Genomic DNA, 10,832 nt, shown 5'->3' with positions numbered 1-10,832 from the left:
AGAGAGATTAAAAATCATTATACATTGAAGAGATTAAACATTACTGTGTTTTGAAGAGATTAGTTTCTCCCTGAAAGAGAGAAAATGGTGTGATTGAAAAATGAAATCTTATCACCCTGCCTGAAATGTAATCCTGTGCACAAAAGAGTGAGGCAGAGAGGGCAGAGTTTAATGAATGTGCCCCTGATGATATTTTCTTGCATTCTATCATGTTGGAAAATAGAACTTACAGTTTTGTTTTGTTTTTTTAACGCTCACATCTAGTTTTAGTCAGTTAGAGTCTGATATGGAGGGAATCTCAGAATCTACCTCCACATCAGATTTTGCTAGCTCAGACTCATGGCCTGAGAGACAACCAGCTGTTCCATGTTGCACCCCAGCCTCGAGGAAGTCAGGGAAGTCTCTTTTCACAGGACACTACAGTAGCGATGACTTAGTCACCACTTGCCTTTGGTGCCTTCACAGTCCAGGATCTTAATAAAACCATTTATATTCTTGTAGTACACTGGATGTCTTCTTCTTAATAGTCGTGGACATCCCAAAAAGCATATTCATACAATTGATATATTTTCTTGTGTTAGTCTTTCTCAAACCTGGACCTGTGGTCCCTTTCATCAAACCCATTAAAATAGCATTCTGGGTTAATTTTTTTAAATTAAAATTATTATAATTTTAACAAGCAGTGAAATTTTTCCCTTTCAGGTAAGATCACTGAATCTATCACCTATTTCTTCTTCTTTTTTTAAAATTATACTTTAAGTTCTGGGATACATGTGCAGAATGTGAAGTTTTGTTACATAGGTATACACATGCCATGGTGGTTTGCTGCACCCATCAACCCGTCACCTACATTAGGTACTTCTCCTAACGCTGTCCCTCCCTTAGTCCCCCACCCCCTGACAGGCCCCAGTGTGTGATCTTCCCCTCCTTGTGTCCATGTGTTCTCATTGTTCAACTCCCACTTATGAGTGAGAACATGCAGTGTTTGGTTTTCTGTTCTTGTGATAGTTTGCTGAGAATGATGGTTTCCAGCTTCATCCATATTCCTGCAAAGGACATTAATTCATCCTTTTTTATGGCTGCATAGTATTCCATGGCATATATGTGCCACATTTTCTTTATCCAGTCTGTCATTGATGGACATTTGGGTTGGTTCCAAGTCTTTGCTATTGTGAAGAGTGCTGCAATAAAAATAAGTGTGCATGTGTCTTTATAGTAGAATGATTTATAATCCTTTGGTTGCATACCCAGTAATGGGATTGCTGGGTCAAATGGTATTTCTAATTCTAGATACTAAAGGAATCACCACACTGTCTTCCACAAGGGTTGAACTAACTTACACTCCCACCAGCGGTGTGAAAGTGTTTCTATTTTTCCACATCCTCTCCAGCATCTATTCTTTCCTGACTTTTTAATGATCACCATTCTAACTGGCATGAGATGGTATCTCATTGTGGGTTTGATTTGCATTTCTCTAATGACCAGTTTTCTTTCATGTGTTTGTTGGCTGCATAAATGTCTTCTTTTGAGAAGTGTCTGTTCATATCCTTTGCCCACTTTTTGATGGGGTTTTTTTTTTCTTGTAAATTTGTTTAAGTTCTTTGTAGATTCTGGATATGAGCCCTTTGTCAGATGGATAGATTGCAAAACTTTTCTCCTATTCTGTAGGTTGCCTGTTCACTCTGATGATAGTTTCTTTTGCTGTGCAGAAGCTCTTTAGTTTAATTAGACCCCATTTGCCAATTTTGGCTTTTGTTGCCATTGCTTTTGGTGTTTTAGACGTGAAGTCTTTGCCCATGCCTATGTCCTGAGTGGTATTGTCCAGGTTTTCTTCTAGGCTTTTTATGGTTTTAGGTCTTATGTTTAAGTCTTTAATCCAGCTTGAGTTGGTTTTTGTATAAGGTGGAAGGAAGGTGTCCAGTTTCAGTTTTCCACCTATGGCTAGCCAGTTTTCCCAATATCATTTATTAAATAGGGAAGCTTTTCCCCATTGCTTGTTTGTGTCAGGTTTGTCAAAATCAGATGGCTATAGATGTATGATGTTATTTCTGAGGCCTCTGTTCTGTTCCATTGATCTACATATTTGTTTTGGTACCAGTACCATGCTGTCTTGGTTACTGAAGCCTTGTCATACAGTTTGAAGTCAGGTAGCATGATGCCTCCAGCTTTGTTCTTTTTGCTTAGGATTGGCTTGGATTTTTGGTTCCACATGAAGTTTAAAGTAGTTTTTTCTAATTTTGTGAAGAAAGTCAGTGGTAGGTTGATGAAGATAGCACTGATTCTCTAAATTACTTTGGGCAGTATGAACATTTTCACAATATTGAGTCTTGCTATCCATGAGCATGGAATGTTTTTCCATTTGTTTGTGTTCTCTCTTATTTCCTTGAGCAGTGGTGTTTAGTTCTCCTTGAAGAGGTCCTTCACATCCCTTGTAAGTTGTATTTCTAGGTATTGTATTCTCTTAGTAGCAATTGTGAATGGGAGTTCACTCATGATTTGGCCCTCTGTTTGTCTGTTATTGATGTATAGGAATGCTTGTGATGTTTGCACATTGATTTTGTATCCTGAGACTGCTGAAGTTGCTTATCAGCTTAAGGAGATTTTGGGCTGAGACGATGGTGTTTTCTAAATATACAATCATGTCATCTGCCAACAGGGACAATTTGACTTCCTCTCTTCCTATTTGAATATCCTTTATTTCTTTCTCTTGCCTGATAGCCCTGGGCAGAACTTCCAACACTATGTTGAATAGGAGCGGTGAGAGAGGGCATCCTTGTCTCCCGCCGGTTTTCAAAGGGAATGCTTCCAGTTTTTGCCCATTCAGTATGATATTGACTGAGGGTTTGTCATAAATAGCTCTTACTACTTTGAGATACGTTCCATCAATGCCTAGTTTATTGAGCGTTTTTAGCATGAAGGGATGTTGAATTTTGTTGAAGGCCTTTTCTGCATCTGTTGGGATAATCATGTGATTTTCATCACTGGTTCTGTTTATGTGATGGATTACGTTTATTGATTTGCGTATGTTGAACCAGTCTTGCATCCCAGGGATGAAGATGATGTGATCGTGGTGGATAAGCTTTTTGATGTGCTGCTGGATTTGGTCTGTCAGTATTTTCTTGAGGATTTTTGTATTGATATTCATCAATACAAAATATTGATATTCATCAGGGATATTGGTCTAATATTCTCTTTTTCTGTTGTGTCTCTACCAGGTTTTAATATCAGGATGATGCTGGCCTCATAAAATGAGTTAGGGAGGATTCCCTCTTTTTCTATTGTTTGGAATAGTTTCAGAAGGAATGGTACCAGCTCCTTTTTGTACCTCTGGTAGAAATTGGCTGTGAATCTGTCTGGTCCTGGACTTTTTTTGGCTGGTAGCCTATTAATTACTGCCTCAGTTTCAGAACTTGTTGTTGGTCTATTCAGGGATTCAATTTCTTCCTGGTTTAGACTTGGGAGGGTGTATGTGTCCAGGAATTTCTCCATTTCTTCTAGATTTTCTAGTATATTTGTGTAGAGGTGTTATAGTATTATCTGATGGTAGTTTGTATTTCTGTGGGATCAGTGGTGGCATCTCCTATATCATTTTTTTTATTGTGTCTATTTGATTCTTCTCTCTTTTGTTCTTTATTAGTATGGCTAGCAGTCTATCTATTTTGTTGATCTTTTCAAAAAACCAAATCCTGGATTTACTGATTTTTTTGAAGGGTTTTTCATATCTCTATCTCCTTCAGATCTGCTCTAATCTTAGTTATTTCTTGCCTTCTGCTAGCTTTTGAGTTCATTTGCTGTTGCTTCTATAGTTCTTTTAATTTTGATGTTAGGGTGTCAGTTTTAGATCTTTCCTGCTTTCTCTTGTGGGCATTTAGTGCTATAAATTTCCCTCTACACACTGCTTTAAACCTCCCAGAGGTTCTGGTACATTGTGGGCATTTAGTGCTGTAAGTTTTCCTCTACACACTGCTTTAAATGTGTCCCAGAGACTCTGCTCTATGTTGCACCCCATCCTCGAGGCAGCCAGAGAAGTCTCTTTTCATAGGACACTACAGTAGCAATAACTTAGTCAGCACTTGCCTCTGGTGTCTTCACAGTCCAGGATCTTAATAAAAGCATTTGTATTCTTGTAGTACACTGGATGTCTTCTCCTAGAGAGTGGTGGACATCCCAAAAAGCATAGTCATACAATTGCCATATTTTCTTGCATTAGTCTTTCTCAAACCTGGACCTGTGGCCCCTGTCACAAAACTCATTAAAAGAGCATTCTGGGTGAAAATTTTTTTTAAGAAAAAGGAGAGGCTGTCCATTAGAATCCTAATTACCATACCATTTTTTATTTCTATAACCTCCTTTGAAGTCTTCATTCTTTCCATTTCTTACCCCTTTCTCCCATTATATAAACAAAACAAATTCCAAAAATCTGTAGAAGTTCCAAAATAAATGAATAAATATTCTAAACCCAGGAAGAATGTAGGAAAGGCTGTTAGTGGTCCATCAGTATAAATTTTTCTCTTTTTCCATGGGTAACAGAATCTCTGAATATGGCTACTCCAGAACAAGGACTCCTCTCCCCAGCCTTGCTTGCATCAAAACATGGCTGTGTAACTAAGTTCTGGCCAAAAGAGGTATGTGACAATGTCAGGTGGAAGCATCTGAGACATTCCCTAAAAGAAGCATGCATATTTTGCTCTTTCGTCTTTGTTTCTTACTCTCTTCTGGCTAGAATTCACATATGGTGGCTGGAGCTCCTGCAGCTAAGGAAGAACCTTAGTAATGACACCTATTTGCCTAAGGGTCCCTCTTTAGTCTACCTGCTTCAGAAATGTTATGTAAAGAAAAATTCACTTTTGTGTTGTTTCAACTACTATTTTGAGGGGAGCCTATTACTTTCAGCCGTACCTAACCCTAACTTTTACATATTTAGTTTTTGTCATCTTTATTGGAAAGATTTCTCTCCAAAATATTCATGATAACTCTACATTGCAATTGCTATAATTTGCATGTAAAAAGATTAGCAAACATTTGAAGTGTTGGCTTTTTTTATTTTCGTGCACCAAAAAGAAAATTTGTGCATCCTTTATGCCAAACATAGTCGTGTAAGAATTTTCATCTTTAAAACAATCATGACAAAGAATCAATTCTCTCATTTTCTCAGATATCACTATTTAAGAATAATCACACTGATACAAATAATCATTGTGGAACTAATAATATCTTACCCAAACTTTGTAGTTCAATTACTTTGTGCCAGTTTTATTATCTTTTGAAACATCCAAAAAAGGATGGTGAAGATGGAGGTAGGGTGGGACGAGTAGAAGGTTTTGGAACAAGCAATATTATGGGATATCTCTGCCTGTAGTAACATTTTTATCCAGATGGTATGTGTAAAATTATGGATCAAGACAGACCCAGAGCCTAAAACATCAATTAGTATGTATTAGTGATATAGGGAAGAATTATAGTCAAGGACAGCAAACTGTCAGAAGTAGATAAACTCAAGACAAAGGTTGGAAGGAATGTATAGGTTGGCAGCAGTGACCATGTTCCAGTTCAGTTCTTTCAACTATTGCAGACCTGCCCGTCCTCTGCTCTTTCAAAAATAAGACTCCGGTGGCTATCTCAATCTACTAATCCCCATAGGTGTCTTGGAATAATAAGTAGCTCCCCATACAGTTCAAATTCTTAACATGGCATGTCTACTCCTTTATAATCTCTGCCGTTTCTCCTCTATTTCCCTCTAGACAACCCCAACAGGCAGGCTATCCTGTCTCCAGAATATTCTAAGCTTTTTCACACCTTGAGGCTTTGTGGGCATTGTTCCCTTCAGCCTGGAAAGTTCCCCTCTCCCTTTTCTTTACACCAATGACAGTTCAGACATCACTTTGTGGAGGAATGCTTCCTTCAGTCTCCCTGTGTCCTCCCCAGGCAGAGTAAAAGACTGCATTCCCCGTGCTCCCACAGCACCTGATATAGATCACTATTACAGCACTTATCACATTTTATTGTGATAAAGTGTATGTTTGGCTTTCTCTGCCACTACACTGAATTCCTTGGAAGGTGAGGCAGTCTTATTCCAGTGCCTACAGGTTTCCTGGGATTATCTCTGTGGGCCCCATTGCTGCAGAATGTGAAACATGACCCAGCAGCAGAAACATACCACAGCAACCACATTATTTAATACTACATTCCTGAAATTATCTGACTCTGGGCAGAATGTATTTGAGAATAGGCCAGATGATCTGGAAATGCTCTCCCAGAAGTACGTTGACTCTTCTTAGAGTATAACATCACAAGTCAGGGGGTTTGAGAGTTGGATGTGACCAGATTCCTATCTCATATATTTTGTTGCAAATGCAAAAGCGTGTAGAGGAATAAGTTATGTGTGTGTGTGTGTGTGTGTGTGTGTGTGTGTGTATGTGTATGTGTGTGTGTGTATTTCATGTAGCTCTAGTATCTCCCAAATACAACGTTGGAGATGGTTATCTCCCCAGTTCCTTCCATTTGGGCAGCATTTTTGTCTTTAATATTCAAATAGAGAAACTTAAACATTTCTCTTTCTCCCACGTGTCTCCAAGGATTTTTGGATGCCTGACATTTCCCCCAGTTGCCTCTGGTTCCAATATCTTGTATTGAATTTTGATCTCTGATCTGAAACTCACCTTCTACACCCCTGTCCTCCTTCCTCTACCCCCCATCCCCTGCACCATGGAATTAAGACTTAGATACTTTTATTTTCCTAATGAACCACTAGAGCATGTGTAAATCAGGTTTTACTAAAGTTCAAGGGAAATAACATAGGATGTTCTAGGAAATAACTTAAAAATTAATAGTAGGCCTCACTCATAAAATGCCAGCATCATTTCCCTGCCAAGGGAATTCCTTACTGGCCAGAATTCCTTAGGCCAGAGCTTGCTACCCTCTTCTCTGGTCTCCATCTCTCCCATCAAGATACTTCACTTTCCCTCTCCCGCTTCAGGCTGACAGTTTTCCAATAGACTTATATTTTATACAGAGAAATTTCACTTTCCCTGTACTCACTCAACCTCTAATAAGTTCTTAGTCTATATTTACATCCCCAAAAGCAACTGGGAAACTCTGATAAACAAAGTGTGATCACCTCTAGCCTTCAACAGCACAATGAACCAGCAAAAGCATTGAAAATCCAGTTTGTATTCTAATATAATTGAATTCTTAGACAGGATTCCTTCCCTCGTATGCAAAAGAAAAACAGGTTCACAAAGTAAGCTCCCAGAATTCATTAATAACACACACACACACACACACACTACTGTAGGTACCTTGGTCAGGTTCTTGTGTATGTGGTTTCTGAATGCTTCGTGAAGTGATTCATAATCCACATTCTGTTCATATGTAATAAACAGATAGTCTCAGATTGGAGGTATGGTTTCCTCAGCTAGAAACCAGGGGCTGAGAATTTTCCTTAGCTTTCCAGGAAAGGTGTATACAGCAAACCATTCATGAGGGTATACAGAATCCATATCTTTGTCTGGGCTTTTCAGTAGCCTTGAGAATAATGTGTACATTCCCAAAGGCTTCCCAGAGCAGCCTAGGATTGAACATAAAGGCAACATTGTGCCCTGCTTTTTTGTGCTAACATGGTAGACTTGTCTAAGCACCAAGGTACTAGAGGACAAGCCCATGACATTTAGCTGCTGTAGTTGAGAAACACATGAGTATTGTCTGACTCCTTGTTCCCACTGTCATTGTCTACACAGTGCAAGGAAAGTGCAATCAAAGAGAAAAACCATTTTTCTGTGAACCTCATCATCTTACTAACACAGCTAATTTGACTGGGTATACTGGCAGGAATGTAGCCAGTGTAATCCAGAGTTAATGAAGACAAGCCTGAGACCTTTTTCTCTTCATGAGCCCTGTATCTAACACATAAGCATCAGTTCTTTATTTAACATATGTGAGCCAGCATTATAAAGAAGACCAAGCACGCATGTATGTACTAATACAAATCACATCATTATCAAATAGAAAAACCAGTGAGCAAATGAAGAGTAGGGAGTGAGCAGATTCACACATGCCCCATATTTACATCAGCAGTGTCCTATCACCTCTGTATGTTCATAAGTTATACTGGAACAGGAAGCGGAGAGAAAGTGGGAGAAAGGGCAACATATACTAACCTGTTGCTTTACATCTACACAGCAGCAGTGTGGAACTTAAAACTTAATCACTATAATGTAAATTATTTCATATAGTCTATGTTATCTGCAATTCATAGTTGAGAAAGCTAAGGTTCAGAGAAGTTAGGTAGCATGATTAGGACCACATAGCTACCAAAGGATAGAGTATGAACTTAAAGGTGTTGCAATGTCTATATAGATTTTCTTCTATGTACTTTTCTGGAAACAGGTTTATCCTGCACATGACACAAAAAATTCTGTTGCCATCTCATGTAATACCAGCTGTCTCCAGAAACTTCTCTGCTGAACCATATGCTCAGCTCCTGGGTAAACTTATTCCCATCTTTTTTGTCATTTTCTTATATATTTTCAGATGTTTACAAATCATTATAAAGTGTTGGAGAATGTTAAGTAGACAAAGAATATGAAGGTTTAAAAGAAGGTAAATATTTGTTGATTCAGAGCTAAGTTAGAATCACCCTAAAGTCAGACTTTAAATATAAGTCCATGCTAAAATATATATATATATATATATATATATGTTATCTCCCTGGTTTTACAGGCTTCCAAAGGAAGTGAAAAGACACTCAAAGGACAAGAGGTACAACCACTATCAGAGCCCAGATTCTCTACTTTGTGAACAAACAGGAGAGAAATTGTCCTCTTTTGCACTCAAATCTAGGAACACTTGAAGATCTTCTATATGTGGATAGGGTGGGAGGAGAAACGGAATTCAGTTGTCTTCTAAATCTCATATTTTTAAATGAAATTTTTACAAAAGCAGTCATTTCATAGAAAATATTCTTTTAACTTTGCATATATTCAGGATGGAGAGTACTGTTCTTTTATTGCATAATTCCAGTTATTTGTTAAACATAGTTCAATGAGGGAAAAAATAGTTCTCTGAAACCCAGAATCAACATGGCGAGAAGTTTGTCTCTGTTATTGTCTTCTGACCACATTTATTTTAAAATAAGTTAGATGTGACATGGTGGGGCTTCCTGTCTATTTTCTTTAGCCTTGAGAGTTACAGCCCCACAGCAATGAAGCACTAGAAAGAGAGTGTGAGGGAGAGTTGGGAGAGTGGTGAGACAGAGGGAGAGACAGGGAGAGGGAGGGAGGAAAGGAAAGACAGGTCTACTCTGAAAAGTGGAAAGGGGAGGGATTAGGGCAAATAGGATGTACAACTTTGACCACAAGTCACAGAAACAAATTAAATCTTAATCCCCCACCCTATTCTGTCCAAGAGAATAGTAGAAAGGAAAAAGTAGAGGAATTTTTCTAGAATTTGTGCAATAGACTGAAAGCCTATTTGAGGCTAACAGTGAAGAACTGATCTTAACTATCTTCTGGACATAGAGTGCATTCAAAATCAGCTCCAACGTCAAGGAAGATGAGGTTCTTTCAGGTGATGGGCTGAGCTCATGCATTTTCCTAGTCTTTGTCTCTCTGTTTGATGGCAGGATTACATGAATATAATGTATTTATTATTTAAGGTACTTGTTAAACATTTATCTTCAAAGAGGCATTTGAACATAACAGACTTGTCATTTTAGTAAAATGGTAAGTACCTGGATTATGGAGGAAAAGCACCTGCCATAGGGTGATGTTTCAGTTTCTCTCCCTTCCCTAGTGGTAAACTGAGTGCTGGCTTGCCCCTGTAGAACAATAAAAAGGTACTTAGGGCACAGAAAAACAAATGGAAATTTATTGGCTAGATTCATATATTTGATATATTTTTAAAAGTATTAAAGGCCAATAATCACGCAAAAAGATGCTTAAATCATCAATTATTAGGAAAAGGAAAAATCAAAACCATTAGAAGGATAATAGAGGAAGACTGTGAAAAACTTTGTGCCCACAAATTTTATATGTTAGATGAAATGGATAAATTCCTTGAAAGACACAATCTGCCAAAACTCACACAAGAAGAAATATACAGTCTGGATAGGTCTTTATTAAAGATATTTAATCAGTGACTAAAAACCTTCCAAAAACAGAAAGCACCAGTCCAAGATGTGTTAACTGGTGAACTCTTTCAAATATTTAAGAAAGAAATTATGTATATTCTCTTCCATCTCTTCCAGAATATAGAAGCAGAGGAAATACTTCCTAACTCATTCTATGAGGTCGTCATTACCCTAATACCCAAACCAAATGAAAATATTATAAGAAAAGAAAACAATATCTCATATGAACCTAGATGCAAAAATCCTCAACAAAATATTGGCAAATTGAATCTAACAATGTATGAAAAGAATTATATGCCATGATCAAGTGGGATTATTCCCAGGCATGAAAGAGTGGTACAAAACTTGAACATCAATTAATGTAACCCATCAACAGTCTAAATAATAAAAATCCCATAATCATATCAATAAATGCAAAATAAAGCATCTGACAACACTCATTCACAATAAAACTCTTAGCAAACTATGAATAGAGGGAAAAATGCTCAACTTGATAAAGAACATCTACAGAAAATCTAGAGCTAACACCATATTTAACAGTGAGACAACTTTTCTGTTACAATCAAGAACAAGTCATGAATGTTCCTCCTCGGGCTCAGCACTTCTTTTTAATCTCATACTAGAAGTCCTGGCTAAATCAATATAGCAAGAAAAGAAAAAGACCAGTTGAGAATGCAGAAATAAAACTTTGTTCTCAGATGACATA

This window comes from Colobus angolensis, unplaced genomic scaffold (assembly GCF_000951035.1).
Source record: "Colobus angolensis palliatus isolate OR3802 unplaced genomic scaffold, Cang.pa_1.0 Scaffold259, whole genome shotgun sequence".
In the NCBI taxonomy this organism is placed as follows: Eukaryota; Metazoa; Chordata; class Mammalia; order Primates; family Cercopithecidae; genus Colobus; species Colobus angolensis.
Note: the sequence above shows the minus strand (reverse complement) of the source record.